At 35.9% G+C, this 17,681-nt stretch overlaps 1 long non-coding RNA gene across 4 annotated transcripts in view; it reads left to right on the top strand.

The window, feature by feature from the left end:
- Positions 1-17,681, top strand: part of LOC116421617 — a 188,107-nt gene that overhangs the window by 54,660 nt on the left and 115,766 nt on the right. For all 4 annotated transcript variants that reach the window (XR_004232080.1, XR_004232079.1, XR_004232081.1 and 1 more), the window contains one exon: positions 2,836-2,949. This is a non-coding gene — a long non-coding RNA (uncharacterized LOC116421617). The remainder of the gene's footprint in view (positions 1-2,835; positions 2,950-17,681) is intronic.

Genomic DNA, 17,681 nt, shown 5'->3' with positions numbered 1-17,681 from the left:
CTAAAACATGTGCTTTTTGATTTTTTTTACTCCTCAAAGGAATTTCTTTTTGTGTCTTCAGAATGTGATTCTTAAGACTTTTGTATCCTTCCTGGACTTCTGCCATAGAATTTTTAGCTCATGGAATAATGACCATCTAATCTCTCAGTATTTTTAAGTGTGTTTTCTCCTATAGCAGTGTACATTTCTATTCATGCACAGGTTTTCTTTTCTTCCCTTTCTTAAACTCCAAGATGCAGGGTTCACAGTGCTATAAAGTTCCCATCCTTTTTACTTCAACAACCAATTACTTTTTACTGGCAAGAAATAGGTCCCTAATAGCAGTTCCATTGATTGCTTTCTTCACGTTTCAAAATATGAAATTATAAATTCAAGTAAACTAAAAATTTATTAGCTGCACTAGCAATTAGATTATACCTTTATGACAGCATTTTAATCTGCTTCTCAACCTCATCTAATTACTTCTTCTGTCCAGGTGGTGTGTAGTATATTCCCACAATTTTTGTTTCTCCTTTAATTGATTTTTCATCCAAATGTTATACACCATATGTCATCCTCCTGTGGAGACATACATATATATGTACACACACACAGTCTATATCTCTGTGTTGCATATATGCACAATACATATGGATGTATATATATATATACATATATACATACATACATAATATCCACAAGAGAACGACATATGTTGTTTAACATTTGGATGAAAATATTGTACGAATATGAATATACATACATTTGTAAATATATACATATTTCATATGAACTACTGTATTCATTCTTCCTTATCTATTTGTTTCTTTTGAGTAGGCTGTATTGTTTTACAGTCATATTCTGATCCTTAGAAGCATCTTTAAAGCACTATAGAAGTATAAGCTGCCATTATCAGAATTAATTATCTCATTCTTCTCATAGATATCATCTATCAATCTATCTGTTTGTCTATCTGTCTATCTAGCCATCTAATAACTACTCAGAAAATTAAAGCCTTAGAGGCTGAGAGGCTATTTCAGAATAGTAAGCCTGATTCCCAGTAGAGAAAGGCTGCTTCATCACTGTCATTCCAGTTCTGTAACTTTCTCTTCCTTTTTGAGTGCTGATCAAAAATCCTTATTGACCCCAAGAGTGTTATTTCTTTAACGATGGAGTTTGATGACTGTCGATTGCAGATCCCTTACCCAGCTCTCTCTGTCGCCTGGACACAAAGGGAGCCCTGGGAGTAGATGCACTTTTTTTTATTCACCAGAGTGTTTGGATATGACGTTAATTGGCCACAACAAAATTTAGTGTCAAACTTCCAAATGCTGCTCACAGCATCAACTGCAGCCAACGAAACTCAAAGCCAGGCAGTAAAACAGCAGCAACCACGGGCAGTAAAACAGCTTTACTACAGCTGTTTGTTGGGCCCCCAGAGATGTTGAGAGTCCTGAGAATTTGGGAAGAATGTTGAGAGTTAATTTTAAGAAGTAGTAATGAATATAAATGTCAGTGTTTCAAATGACAGGGAGTAAAACCAATTGAAGAGGCATTGGTGAAACTCCATCAATAAATAAATCTATCTTTTCTGGTTGGGAGTTATGGATTTTAAGTTTTGGCTTAATAAAATTTAAAGATGGAAGAGACCCTAGAGATCATCAGGTCCAAACACTTCATTTTGCAGAAGAGTGAATTGAGTCTCAGAGAGGGCAAAGGTACTGACTAAGGTAACATCAGTAAGTGGCAGAGCTAGGATTAAGTACCTGTTTCTTTTGACTCAAGTCCCATTCTCTTTCCAGGATACTCTGCTGATTTCAATAGCAAAATACTCATTTATTGCAATGAAGTCATTAAGTCATTAAATTGCATGTATATGGCAGACTTAATATAAGTTTGTAAGGCAGTGGCCAAAAAAGATAGTAATCTTAGTTTCCATATAGAGAGGTATAGCCTCCCAATTGAGAAAGATGTCCTACTGCCCTCTGTCCTGATCCTAACTGAATGTACTTGGAAAAACATATTTCATTTCTCAATACCCCATTTTAGCAAGAACATTGATCAGCCAAAATGCATTCAAGCAATGATGATTAGAATTTTAGGGCGATAAGAAACCAGTTGCTCTGTGATGGTTCTCTCCATTTCTTCTATTCTTCCTTGACCACTACTTCTTGTTAGTATTGGTTTTCCCTATTAGAATGTATGCTCTTTGCTTTTTCTTTTCATATCCCCACACTTAGCATAGTACATAATAAGTACTTAATAAATGTCCTTCCTTCCTTCTTTACATTTTCTCTTTCTTCCTCCCTTCCTTCTTTCCTTCCTTCCTTCCTTCCTTCCTTCCTTCCTTCCTTCCTTCCTTCCTTCCTTCCTTCTTTCCTTCCTTCTTCCTTCATCATGGTCTTCACCCAGATCCACATGAAGTTATAAATAATCTCCCTGCTAAGCCCTAAGATAATACCAAAATGGTCTTGAATTTATTACACAAAAGACCACCACAATGAATGAACAGCAAGTAAACCCATTTGTCTAAGCAGATAACAAATACAAAAGAGAGAAGTTTTACAGATAGACTACATAAGAAAATGTAGAAGAGAGAATGAACTGTTTAGATGGCAGCAAGCTGAGATCTTTCTCAACTAAATCTCATCCAGGGGAAAATTCTCTGAAGTCTCTGCGGAGGAAGTTGGAAATTGGGGACATGTTGAGGAGCTAGCTTCCCCTTACATGGTAGTAAGAGAGTTCTCCTTTTCTTCCTTTTAGTTGATTTTGGAAAGAATCTGATTCTATGTGTTTCACTCTTTCTCTTGAAGTACGAATGAAAAAATCTTTTCTTTCATTCATGTGTACTTTTAGCTCATCGATATGAAAGAATAGAAGCCAAAGCTTCTGTGAAATAGCAGCTGCATGGAAGATGGATTGGAGAGAGGAGAGATTGGATGCAATTAGTAAAATATTTCAGTGGTTCAGGTAAGAGTTGATGAGGGCCCGAACTTCAGTGGTGAAAAAAGGGTCTTGAATGGGAGAGATATGGTGGAAGTAGGAAATGAAAATACTTGGGAAGCATGTTTCAATTGAACAAATATTATGTATTAACTATGTGTAAGCCACTGAGCTAGGTACTGGTCATATGAAGATAGATAAGAAACAGTCCCCTACAGGTAAATGTTATATCCTCTTTGGGAGAAATACCAGGCACCCAGATAAGTGTGAACCTGCATCAAAATTTGACCCTGAGTCACAACCAGGGAGATGGAGAACCTTTCCCATGGGTCTATCGGCTGCTGAGATCATGGACTACAGGATATCGAGGATCGTTTGCAAAGAAGTTGGGTCAGAAAGAGGAAGCCATGACTCAGGGATACAAGATCAAGTAACCATCATCAAGAGCTTATGAAGACTTTGGCAGGGTCAAACATGAAACACAGGATTTATGCTTCCTTTCCCTCTCCTTCAAAGACTGAAAAAGGGGTAATTGCTAGTGCCATAATGACCATCCATTTATAAGTCAGCTTAGATTTGATGGAGATGATTTTTGTGCTTTTAAAGACAAATTTCAGAAACTCAACCAGGCAAGTCCCACAGTTATACCCAGTTTCCCAGAAAATAACACCTGAACAAAAGATAAATTCAAATTCAGAACTAACACAAAAGCTAAAAATAGCAGGGAAAAAAGTGAAAAATAGAAGTCTAAGGATGAGCTCCTCATGTATCAGTGACCATCCCCTAACATTAAGAGGTACTTATATCATTCAATATATCCATATAACCCCTGTTTTGTCTGTGACATATTATATGATCAGTTGAATGATAGCTCAACACTGCATGTCTGTCTGAGAGGCAGAGTTGATGTGAGAGTTTTAGAGAGGAGTTTTTCATTCTTACTTCAAGACAGAAAGACACAGAATCAGATTCCCTGGAAATAATTCTAAAGAAGAAAAAGTGAATTACATTTTTTGCTGATATAATAGGGGGAAGCTGGCCCCTCAACATGTTCCTGATTTCCAGCTTGCCTCCCTAGAGGTTTTAAAAAATTTCTTCTAGGATAAGATTAGGTTGAGTAGGGACATCTAGGTGGCCCAGTTGATAAAGCACCAGCCCTGAAGTCAGGAGGACCTGAGTTCAAATTGGTCTCAGACGCTTAACACTTCCTAGCTATGTGACTCTGGATAAGTCACTTAAACCCAATTGTTTCAAGAAAACAAACAAACAAACAAAAAAACATTAGCTTGAGTAAGACCTCAGCTTACTCTCATCTAAAAAACTCATGTATTCTTCTGTATTTGCTAATACATTCTAATTTGTAAACTCTTTCCACTTCCTTTTTACTATGTTCTTAGACAAATGGTTTACTTTCTCTTCATTTTGTGTGATGATCTTTTGTGTAACCGGCAATGATTTCCAAATCATTCCAATACGCCAAGCTAGTGAGAATAGCTCAGTTTACTTTCCTTCTTTAAAGGATAGTGATCATGAAAGCTAATTTTTTGGTTGTTTTTGAACATTAAAAAATGATTTAGACCAGCAATATTAGTGGGAGGAGGGGAAATAGATGTAATTCTTGCCTAGTATCTTGTCTCAGTGAAGAATAATGAAAGCCAGCTTCATAGCCTTCTCCTGCTCCCATCCAGGTAGAACCAAAAGAGAATCATTGGAAAAAAGTGAGCAAGATTTCAAAGAAATCTACACGCCTCCCTACAAACCAAAATGGTCAATACACATCTTAAATGTGTGTCAGGATTACTGAGAGTAAACACAGATGTAGCAATGAATACGAAGGAGAAAGAAGAGAGAATGCTCTCCTTAAAGGCTCCTGAGAAAGAACACTCCTCTAATGTCTGGGCTTCTGGTTTGCCAATAACAATAGTCTAGGGAAAATTTATGACTTCAGATTTTAAATATCTCTCTGTTTTTGTTTCTCTTGCTTATCATCTTGGTCTGGCTAAGGAATTTGATGGCAGTGGATCACTACTGGGTTGGTAACTTCCTGGGGAATAAATCATTACTTCACTACTTCCCTCCCTTTCTACTTCATACTAGGTGCTGAAAGGGTATTTCATTTCCTCAGAATACCTAATTGCCCAACTCTCTACTGGTAAGGCTATCAAAGCAAAGTTAATGATAGCTTATATATCATATAACCCTAGAATAGATAATAGTGTCATAAATGAACAGAAATTGAAGGGGGAAAAAGGAACCATCGTGGACATAGATACACTGGGATCAGCCGGTTATAACAGGAACTGGGGGTTCATTCCATCACTCCTGCTTTTCTTTTCAGGACTGAATCTGACTCAGTCTAGTCTATTGGTAGTTCAGGTTCTATATTATAATGAAATAGTCACTTTTAGGTCATTCACTAGTTATCAAAAAGGGGATGGAGGTAACCATATTAGGACAAGGCTATTCAACAAAGAAAAGCACTAAGGATATTTTTAGTTGATTCAGATTAGCATAATTCCTTTGATTCAGTTACCTTTTGTGATGCCCCAGACAATCCCAGAGGCTCCCTCAGCCTACTTTGCTTTTAGGTGATAGAGAAGTAACATCAAGAGTCTGAATCTTTAGCCCCCTGAATCAGCCAAATTTTAAGAATGGTCTCAAAATCTTTTAAGGAAAACTAGCCAGAATTGCATGGGAGTAGGAGATTGTTCCTACCACACTCTCATAGAGAAGAAGTGAGAAATTGGGCAGTTGAGAGAAGCTGAGGAGAGATTTGTTTTCAAGAGTGGTAGGAGTTGTCTTGCCCTAAGACTCAGCACTGTATCCGTGTTCTTCCTCAGTTGTATATACATTCAATAAAGGTGGCTATACTGTACCATCAAAAGTCTCCACAGAAGCCCAAATCCAAAGCTAAGTGCTTGTTTCTGCCAAAGTCTGCCTATGTGCAAGATAGAAGTGACTTGATCTTGCATGCCTGAGTCATGGCTTCCTCCTTTGACTTTTTTGTAAATTCCTTGGGAACTATTCCAGGTACCCCGTGGTTTATGACCTCAGCAGCCAGTGGACTTCTGGGAAGCCTTCATGGTTTTTATGAGGGTCAAATACTAATGTAGGGTTATATAAATAACTTTTAAAAAATTCAACGAGTGTTCCACCCTGTGGAGTAAGAGTGGGAATTGAGGCCATTTCATGGAATGTCTTCTGGAATTCCCCTAGAAGAATACATCAGGGTACATCAAGGACATGCAACACTGGGAAAAAAAAAACTGGCAACTTGATTTGATGAAGCAATCCCTTTATTGGCCACTGATCAGAAAGAGCTACTAATTCACTGGACATTTAAAAGTTAAATCAAATTAACAAATATTTATTAAGAACTTAATATATCATGCATTGTGCTTTTAAAAGGTAACTTGTGTATAGATTTCTTTTTTCCCGTTGACTGAGTGGAATCATGTAACTCGAGGACTTACGAAAAAAGAAGTAAACAGTGGCTTTCTTTATCCTTGGAGTGCGATCACTGCTCTGAGGTAACAGCAAGAGGAAGCTCAGCCAGGTATGAGCCTGGGATTCTTGTTGTCCCTTATCCTTTGTGTTTTTTTGCCTTTGCCATAGGCACTTGGGCAGCAATCCCAAGGTGAACGTCTGACTCAGAGGCAGCCTAATAAATTGGAGAAGTTGAGAGATCTGGCGCCTTAGCCAGTGCCAGCTCTATGATGGGAGGCCCCATCCTTACATCCACTGCTGCATTTCTTAGAAGGGAATACAGCCATCTATAGAAAAGATGACCTTATCCACTGATTTAGCTTGCCAGAAGACACAGACCTGGAGGCAATTGTTACACAGTGCAGGGCTGAGGTGAAATGTGAAATATTGATTTGGTAGTCCTGCAAAATGCTTTATATTTTGATACTTTGAGTCTCAATCTCCTGGGAGAGTGTAACAACAGCAGCTCTGTTGCTGATGCTGCCACTTGTATGGGTTTTTCTCTCAGTGCACTCTTGGGAATCTATATGTGTTGTATATTTCTTTTGTGTGGCTGTTCTATATCTGATCTATATTTTGTATTAAATGGCTTTCTACTTACCACTTTTAGGAGACATTAATGTGAACCAAAAATCTAATTTTTAAGCAATTTTTCTTAGCTCTTAGGTTAGTTATATAAAGAACCAAGCATGAGAAAGAAAAAAGAACCTGACTCAGTATGAGCCTAATCTAAAGCTGAAAAGAGATCCTTAATAATGAGAGAAAAGATGTGATCTTCTAGGCTCTTGGACCTAGGAAACATTATTATTGTTACATAAGGACAATTTCTTATAGTTAGATTTGCCCTTAAGGAGGATGAGCTGTTTTGGGTTAGAATGATGCTTAGAGCAATCTTTACAAACCTCTTCAGAAATGAGAGGCTTGGATTACAAAGATTCCAAGATCCTTTTCATCTCTAATATTTACTGTTTGTTCTATGACTCTGATATCATGTCCTGATTTAAAAGTTTATGTTTAATGTTCTGGAGTATTTTCTAGCTGTGATCAGCTGTGGTTCTAAGAGAGCTGAAGAGAAGAGTGGGGAGAAAAGGAAGGGGAACAAATGGGTCACTCAACAAGCATTTATTAAACTCCTACTATATACCAGACATTGCGTTAAGCACTGGAAATAAAAAGAAAGGTAAAAACAGCCCCAGATTTCAGGGAACGTCCAGTGTAATGGGAGAGAAAGCATATAAGAAGATACAATCATTCTTCAACTTTTACAGGGGTTATGCTCCTAGAAAATGACATAAAAGTAAAAAATCCAAATGTTGATAAATTGAACCTATGAGAAATAGGGGGTTGGGTTCCTATGACCACCAAATAGTATCATCTTTTGCTAGAGATTGCTGAAAATACATTTTTTCTGCATGCAGTTTTGTAACAAAACATTAATTCTGATAATATACATTTTTCTAACACTCTAACCATGAAATAACCCATAAAATGCAGTACAAAAATAATTGTTAACATGCAAAATATTTTTCTTGTTTGTGTTTCTCCAGAATTCTATGAACTTTCATATTAATATCTAAATAAAAAAAAACATTGCTTTAAGACAAGATTTACTTATATATTGTGCAGCAAATAAAATTCTTATAACTAAGACATTTTTATACCTGAATCTCACCTTTCACTGTCAGATGGTGGTGTGAGAGCATTATACCATATGCTATATTGCTGTAAACCTCTCTACCTTGGCTGCTTTCTAAAAATCAAGGGAGAAGTTGCTGGGGACTTTAGCTCATGTTTCTGGAAGATATGGTGAGATTTCTACATCACTTTCAAAACTCTGTCCTTCATGTCTGGTGAATGGACTTATAGATCATGAAGGAAATACCAGCTTGATTAGCTTAGTGGAGACTTTACATCAGAAAGCATGAGTTTTAAAGGACAACAATATGCAATGAATGCATAGGAAACTCTTTACAACAGGTTGGATGAACAATACCAGTAAAATGTCTAACAGGATACCAATTGCTCCCCAAACTTGTGCATACTGTACCTCTCTTTTTTTCTTCATTTCACACAGCAATGTGCAAACTTGTCAACATAAAAGAGAAAAAAACTATTAATAAATTCTTGCATATGTTTGAAGTCAAAAAAGGTAAATGCACAAATGCTGAGGACTGAGTGTATACACACATATATAATCCACATATACATATATGTATCTATATGAATAAATATTATAATATAAAACCATATATGCATATATATTATTACATATGCTCTGATATTTTGCTACTGAGCCCAGATAGCTTTGAAGAAGAGAGGGAGGCTGGTAATTTTACACAATGCTTCCTCACTTAAATCCAATTCACTTGGTAGTCATGGCATTATGTCATGTTCTCTTCAGGAATGAAGGACAAACAACCTATATATAACATACACAACATTATACATGTATGTATATATACAACACATGAATATACACATATATGTATACACACACAGAGAAGAGAGAGATAGAGACAGAAAGAGAGAGAAATGGAGACAGAGACAAAGAGAAACAGAGAGAAAGAGAGAAAGAGAGAGAGAGAGAGAGAGAGAGAGAGAGAGAGAGAGAGAGAAAGAGGAGAGAGACAGTGTGTTGAGGTAGACCCAGAGGGAAGGCAATAAGATTAAGATCTAGGAAAAGCTTTTTGCAGAAGGTAAGAATTTAGCTGATTCTTGAAGGAACCCAGGAAGCAAAAATGAGCTGGAATAGAAATAGTCATGGAGATAAAACCAGAGAAAATGCTCAGAGATAAGAGATAGAGTGTTTTGTTTGTGCAATAGCAAGGAGGCCAGTGTTACTAAATCAAACAAAATATGGAAGGTGGTAAGGCAAAAGAAGACTGGAAAGATAGAAGGGATCAAGATATGAGGGAATTTAAAAGCCAAACAGAGGAGGCAATAAAGAACCAGTAGAGTTTATTGAATAGGTGTGTGTGTGTGTGTGTGTGTGTGTGTGTGTGTGTGTGAGAGAGAGAGAGACAGAGACAGAGACAGAGAGAGACAGAGAGAAAAGGAGGGAGGGAAGGAGAGAGAGGGGGAGGAGAGAGAGAGGGGGGGGGTTCAACAAGTATTTTAGAAGATCACTTTGCTGAATGAAGGATGCTTTGGAGTAGGGAAAGACTTGAGGCCAGTAGTATTTAGGGTTAGGGTCAGGTATGAAGTAATGAGGCAGGGTGAGAGGAAAGAAGGAAGTGTATATGAGAGATGTGGCAGAGCTTTGACAGCAGTTTGGATATGAAGAATGATAGGGAGAAATTGAGGATGACATTTAGTTTGTGAGCCTGAATGATTAGGAGGATCGCTCAGTTTTGGGAATATTGAGTTTAAGATATCTATGTTTGAAATATCCAGTCCAACAGGCAGTTGGGGATGTGAAATTGGAAATTAGGAGAATTCCTCTCTGCTCCCCTCATCCCCAAAATAATCTTGGCTTGAAATATCAAACTATCAAAGAGAATAAAATGAACCTCTCTGGTCTGGATTGAAGGCTTTGCTGGATCTGTGAATATGAAACATGCTAGGTATCCTTGATTCCCTTTTCTATCACAATGAACAGCTATATTTTCATGGTTTGATGCCTTTGCCTAAAAAAAAAAAAAAATCCAATTCAGTTGCCTAAGGCTTGAGCTATAAAACCTCCTGGTATGCTTTTATTTTCCATTGTAAGAAGGCCCTGCCCATGTCAAACAAGGCTTTCTATATCTGTGGTTTTGGAAATGAAGCTTGTACCAAAGGAAAAACTGAGACTCAGTAAGGGAAAGAGATTTTCAGACAGGAAAATTTTTGGCACATTATAAGAGAATTCTTCCCAACAGTCAGAGCCACCCAAAAGAGAAATGAGCGGCCTTGGAGATTTTTTTGGTCTGAAATGTTGCAGAGGGTATTACTGTTTGGGGAGGAGCTGGGCTAGATGCCCACTGAGGTTCTTTTGTTTCTCTCTCAATAGTATTTTATCTTTCCAAATAGTGTAAAACATTCATTTTTGTAAGATTTAGAGTTCCAAATTTTTTCTCCCTCCCTCCTTTATCTCTCTCCTCCCAAGACAGCAAACAATCTGACACAGGTTATACACATACAATATGTTTTGTAAAAATGATTTATTTATTTTAATACACATTGCTTTATTATATTGGGAGAGCAAAATCAGAATAAAAAGAAAAACCATGGGAGAGGGAAAAAAAGACAGAAAAAAGAAGTGGACATAGCAAGAACCATAATTCTTTTTCTGGATGCAGATGGCCTTTTCTGTCCAAGGTCTGTTGGTATTGCTTTGGATCATTTGAACCACTAAGAAGAATCAAGTCATACATGATTGCTGTTATTGTATATGATATATTCCTTGTTTTGCTTGTTTTGCTCAGCAACAGTTCATGTAAATCTCTCCAGGCCTTTCTAAAATCAGCTTGTCCATCATTTTTTATAGGACAATAATATTTCCATTACCTTCATATACCACAATTTATTCAGTGTTCCCCAATTGATGGGCATTTATTCAGTTTCCAATTCTTTGTTACCACAAAAAAGCTGCTAAAACATTTTTGCACATGTGGACTTTCCCCCCTTTTTTGTGATTTCCTTGGGATACAGACCCAATAATGGCACTGCTGGGTCAAAGGATATATACAGTTTTATAGCCCTTTGGGCACAATTGCAGATTGTTCTCCAAAATGATTGCATCATTTTACAACTCCACCAAGAATGAATTAGTATCATTTTAGAAATGACACCTTTATCAGAAACACTGGCTGTAAAGATCATGTACATCATTATTTATTTATTATTATTATTATCAACTCTGTTTATTTTCAAAACATATCTATAAATAATTTTCCTCATTTATCCTTGTAAAACCTTATGCTTCAAATTTTTTCCATCCTTCCCTCTATCCCTCTCTCCTAGATAGCAAGTAATTCAATATAAGTTAAACATATGCAAGTTTTCTATACATTTCCACAATTATCATGCTACACAGAAAAATCAGATCAAAAAGGAAAAAAATGAGAAAGAGAACAAAATGAAGCAAACAAAAACAAAAAGAGTGAGAATGCTATGTTGTGATCCACACTCAGTTCCCACATTCTTTTTTCTGGGTGTACATGGCTCTCTTCATCACAAGACCATTGGAACTGGGCTTAATCATCTCATTGTTGGAAAGAGTCATGTCCATCAGAATTGATCATCACATAATCTTATTGCCATGTACAACGATTTCCTAGTTTTACTTATTTCCCTTAGCATCAGTTCAAGTAAGTCTTTCCAGGCCTCTCTGAAATCATCTAGCTGTTTGTATCTTATAGAATAATAATATTCCATTACATTCATATACCAAAACTTATTCAGCCATTCTCCCATTGATGGGCATCCACTCAATTTCCAGTTTCTAGCCACTACAAAAAGGGCTGTCACAAACATTTTTGCACATGTGGGTCCCTTTTCCTCCTTTACGATCTCTTTTGGGTTCAGGCCCAGTAGAGACATTGCTAGATCAAAGGGCATGCACAGTTTGATAGTCCTTTCGGCATAGTTCCAAATTGCTCTCCAGAATGGTTGGATCAGCTCCACCAACTCCACCAACAATGTATTAGTGTCCCAGTTTTCCCACATCCTCTCCAACATTTATCATTATCTTTTCCTGTCCTCTTAGCCAATCTGAAAGGTGGATAGTGATATTTCAGAATTGTCTCAATTTGCACTTCTCTCATCCATTATGATTTAGAGCACCTTTTCATATGACTAGAAATGGTTCTATACACGTTTCTGTATATTTTAGAAATGCCTTTCTCAAAAACACTGACTGTAAAATTTTTCCCCTAGCTCTCTGCTTCCCTTCTAATATTGACTTTACTGATTTTGTTTGTACCAAAACTTCTTAATTCAATGTAATCAAAATTATTGATTTTGTTTTATGTAGTGTTCTCTAGCTATTCTTTCGCCATAAATTCCTTTCTTCTCGAAAGATCTGATGGGTAGGCTATCCCTTGCTCTCCTAATTTGCTTATAATATAAGCTTTTATGTATAAATCATGAACCCATTTCAACATTATCATGGTATAGAATGTGAGATGTTAGTGGATGCCTAGTTTTCATTATATTATTTTCCAGTGTTCCCAGAGAGTTTGGGATAATCAAACATTAAATTATTATTGTCATTGACTATTGTGTCTTGTGTACCTGGCCTATTCTACTGATCTACTAATCTTATTTCTTTGGTAGTACCAAAGGGATATGATAATTTCATTATATATAGTTTTAATATGGTACAATTACACTACCTTCCTTTGCATCCTTCCCATTAATTGCCATGATATTATTGACCTTTTGTTCTTTAAGATGAATTTTGCTATTCTTTTTCATAGTTTGATAAAGGAATTTTTTTTTACCAGACTGACATGGCACAATATTAATTTAGGTAGAATTTTCATTTTTAATATATTGACTCAACCTACCTATGAGCAACTGATATTTTTCCATTTGTTAGATCTGACTTTACTTGTGTGAAAAATATTTTGTAATTGTGTTCATATAGTTCCTGACTTTGTCTTGGCAGGTAGACTCCTAAATATTTTATATTGTCTACATTTATTTTTAAATGGGATTTCACTTTCCATCTCTTGCTTCTGGACTTTGTGGCTAATATGTAAAATACCAAAGATTTATTTGAAGTTATTTTATATCCTGAAACTCTGCTATAGTTGTTCATTGATCCAAGTAGTTTTTTAGGTGATTCTCCAGAATTCTCTATGTATACTATATACTATCTGCAAAGAGTGATAATTTAGTTTCCTCATTAGTTACTCTAATTCCTTCCATTTATTTTTCTTCTCCTATTGCTAAAGCTAAGATATCTAAGACAATATTGAAAAATAATGGTGGAAACAGACATTCTTATTTCACCCTGATTTTATTAAAAAGGCTTCTAGCATAACACCATTACATATAATGCTTTTGATGGTTTTAGATAGATGCTATTTATCATTTTAGGGAGAACCCCATAAGTCCCCTATATTCTCTAGTGGTTTTTATTAGGAATGGATATTGAATTTGTCAAATGCTTTCTTTCCCTCTATTGAGATAATAATATGACTTGCTGTTATTTTTGTTTTTGATATGATCAGTTATGCTTATATTTTTCCTGATATTGAACAAGTACTGCATTTCTGGTATATGTCCACTTGGACATAGTATGTTATTCTGCTGATAAGTTGCTGTAATTTCTTTGCTAATGTTTTATTTAAATTTTTTTGCATCAATATTCAGTAGGGAAATTGGTGTATAATTTTCTTTCTCTTTTACTTCTTCTGGTTTAGGTATCAGTGCCATATCTGTGTCATAAAAAGAATTTGGTAGGATTCCTATTTTTCCAAAGAACTTATTTAGTATTGGAATTATTTTTCTTTAAAAGCTTGGTAGAATTCACTTGTAAATCTATCTGGCCTTGGAGATTTTTTTTTAGGGAGTTCATTAATGGGTTGTTCAATTTTTTTTTTCTAAAATGGGGCTATTCAAATATTTTATTTCCTCATCTGTTAATCTGGTCAATTTGTATTTTTACTTTCATCTATTTCATTTAGATTGTCAGATTTATTGGCATGAATTTCCCCCTAAAATTGTTTTGGCTGCATATCCTAAGTTTTGTTATATTGTCTCATTGTTGTCATTCTTTTGGATGAAATTATTGATTGTTTCTATGGTTGGTTGTTTGACTTACCCATTCTTTAGGATTAAATGATTTAGTTTCCAATTAATTTTTGATATATTTTGCCATCACCCATTATTTTAATTTTTATTGCATCATGATCTGAAAAGAATACATTTAATATTTATGCCTCTCTGCATTTGATTGTGAGGTTTTTATGCCCTAATATATGGTTAATTTTTGTGTAGATGCCATGTACCACTGAGAAAAGATATATTCCTTTCTATCTCCATTCAATTTTCTCCAGAGGTATATCATATTTTTCTAAAATTCTATTCACCAACTTAACATTTTTCTTGTTTATTTTGTGGTTAGATTTGTCTGGTTCTGAGAGATGAAGGTTGAGATACCCTACTACTATACTTTTTCTGTTTATTTTTTCCTGCAACTCACTTGATATCTCTAAGTATTTGGATGTTATACTGCTTGGTTCACATATGTTAAGTATTGATTTTTTTCATTATCTATGAATTTAGCAAGATATAGTTTCCTTCCTTTTCTTTTTTAATTAGATCTGTTTTTGCTTTTGCTTGTTCTGAGATCAGGATCACTACTCCTCCTTTGTTTTTTTCTTTTACTTCAGCTGAACCATAATATATTCCCCAAGATTCTTTCGTAATACCAAGAGTCTGCTATTCTATAATGCTACATGTCAATCATAAAGCAGTGATCCATCCTGATTTCCTGATGCCCAGTCATTGCATATATAGCTGGATAGGGCCTCAGAGAACATCTGGTCCAAACATTTTAGAGATTAAAAAGAAAACCCCAAAGACTATTTATAGAGGTCATGACTTGCTGGAGATCACACAGAAAGAAAGTAGGTCTAGTCTAGATTTGAAGTTGGGGGACCCTGCTTCAAATTTTAAGACAAATTAAGACTACTAGATTTGAAGTACTCTTAATAGTATACTCTAGGTGCTGTCATGTGACACTGAGAAGTTCCTATCAGCCATTAAAATAGATATTATACTGTGCTCACATAGCTTATTTATGAGTCTGAAACTATATATTCCCACTTTAGTTCACTTATACTTTCAGGAGTGATCAGTAACAATTTCCAAATGTGAGTTTTGATAATGGAAACAGTGCTTTCTAGACTTTCTGCTCCAAGAATAATCATTGCAGGGTAGGATTCTGGGAAGATGGCCAAATAGGTTGGCAAATTTCAGGCTCTCCAGATTTCCCCACAAATAGATCAAATTTGTTCCTCAGGATGAACACAGACTGGTGAAAAATCAAAAAGACTTGGGACAGAACAGAGGTCCTGATACAACCTGAGAAGATCTGAAGAAAGACTGGGCAAATACCTCCAGGCTAGCTCTGCAGAAACACCAAGTGGGGAGTTCTGGGACTAGTTCCGTGTGGCTGGAACCTCAGCAGGAACCACAGAGACTTTCATCTCTTAAGCTATTTGTGGGGTCAAGGACTGAATCTGGGAACCAGTCCCAGTTGTGCTGCAGGGACATGGCTCTGGATGAGAAGGAATCAGCATACCTGTGAGTGCAGAAGCAGTGGAGCAGGGATACTGCTGGCTGCCAGCACTTGCTGGAGGGTTTAGGGGTTTCTGAATGGAGAGGAGAACTGAAGTCAAACTAGAGGCACCATCCTCACACTCCACAGTTAGAGAAGCTTCATTAATACTATTAAAAAATGAACTGGCAAAGAAGAACCCCACCACAGAAATCTACTACAGGAATGGGGAAAACTGGGGTTCATCTTCAAAGGAGGATACTGAAGTGAAAGGAAACTTCTACCCCAACCAGTAATGTGAAATGACTCCCTGCCCAAAGAGAATTCATAGAACTAAAAAAAAATTTTAAAATCAAATGAGAGATATTGTGAAAAAACAACCCCCCCCCCACAAAAAAAACAACTAAAAAACTAAAACTAATCCAAGAAAAACAAGATTATGGGAAAAAAAGTTAACTAACTAAAAAAGAGATACAGTCTCAAAGATGAAAATAATTTTTTGAGAATTAGAATTGAGCAAGGGGAAGCCAGTAAGGCAATGAAAGAACAAGAAACAACAAAACAGATTATAAAGAATTAAAAAAAAATAGGGGGATAACTAGATAATGCAGTGGATAGAGTCCCTAGCCTGAAGTCAGGAGGATCTGAGTTCAAATGTGACCTCAGACACTTAATACTTCACAGCTTACAAATTACTTAACACCAATTGCCTAAGGGGGAAAAAAGAATTAAAAAAAAAAATAGAACAGAATGTAAAATATAAAAAAGACAGATCTGAGAACAAATCAAGAAGAGAAAATATAATAATAATTGGACTGCCTGAAAATTGACCAAAAAAAAGACCTTAGCACAATAATGCAAGAAATAATCCAAGAAAATTATTCTGAAGTGATAGAACATGAGAGGAAAGTAGAAATAGAAAAAACATCCACTCATCACCACTTCAATGAGAGTCTATCTGGAAAATACATAGGAACTTTACTGCCAAATTTTGAAACCCCCAGATGAAAGAGAAAATTTTGCAAGGAATAAGAAAAAAAAACCCAAATACACTGGAACTTCAATTAGAATTGTACAGGACTTATTAGAAGCCACAATAAAAGAGCACAGGTCCTGTAATCATATTTACTGACAATCAAAAGTACTAGGCCTGTGGCCAAAAATACCATATCCAGCAAAATTATCCATAATAATGAATGAGAAAAATGAACATTTAACAAACTTGCAAATTTTCAAGACTTTCTATTAAACAAACCCGAAACTATTAAAAAATTTAACATATGAGAGCCAATATCAAAGATCAGCTTCAAGGAACTCAATATGGACAAATTGGTTATTTTTTTTACATGGGAAATGAATACCATATATTTAAGATTGATATCAACAATTGGGCAGTTCAAAAGAAAGTTTGGAGTAGAGTTAAGGTAAAAACTATCAATAATGTCATATAAATGAAGTACAGAGGAAGAATAGACACAGACATTAGAAGGGAGAGGAAGTCTCATAGTTCTGAAAACCTACTCACATTGGGAACGGGTTAGATAGGCAACACTGCATATATATCAGTAAGGGTATAGCACCCTCCAAAATCTGTAAAGAAATAAGGGAGCAATCCTTATATTTTTGTCCGCCTGCATTTTTGATTTCCTTCACAGGCTAATAGTACACTATTTCAAAGTCCAATTCTTTTTATACAACAAAATAACTGTTAGGACATGTATGCTTATATTGTATTTAATTTATACTTTAACATACTTAACATGTATTGGTCAACCTGCCATGGGGAGGAGGGGATTGGGGAAGGAGGGGAAAAATTGGAACAAAAGGTTTGGCAATTGTCAATGCTGAAAAATTGCCCATGCATTTAACTTGTAAATAAAAAGCTATAATTAAAAAAAAGAAAAAAAAAGGAAATAAGGGAGAAGGAGGGATAGTTAGGGAAGCAAAGGGTTTGGGAAGAAGAAGGATTCATAGATGGGGGAGGTTAAGTAATAGCAAGGCAAGTTAAGAGCAGAAATAAAGCAAAGAGTCAGCAAGATAGGAAAGTGTGTGTGTATGTATG

This window comes from Sarcophilus harrisii, chromosome 2 (genome assembly GCF_902635505.1).
Source record: "Sarcophilus harrisii chromosome 2, mSarHar1.11, whole genome shotgun sequence".
Taxonomy (NCBI): domain Eukaryota; kingdom Metazoa; phylum Chordata; class Mammalia; order Dasyuromorphia; family Dasyuridae; genus Sarcophilus; species Sarcophilus harrisii.
The sequence above is the reverse complement of the archived record's forward strand: the minus strand, read 5'-3'. Positions and strand labels throughout refer to the sequence as shown.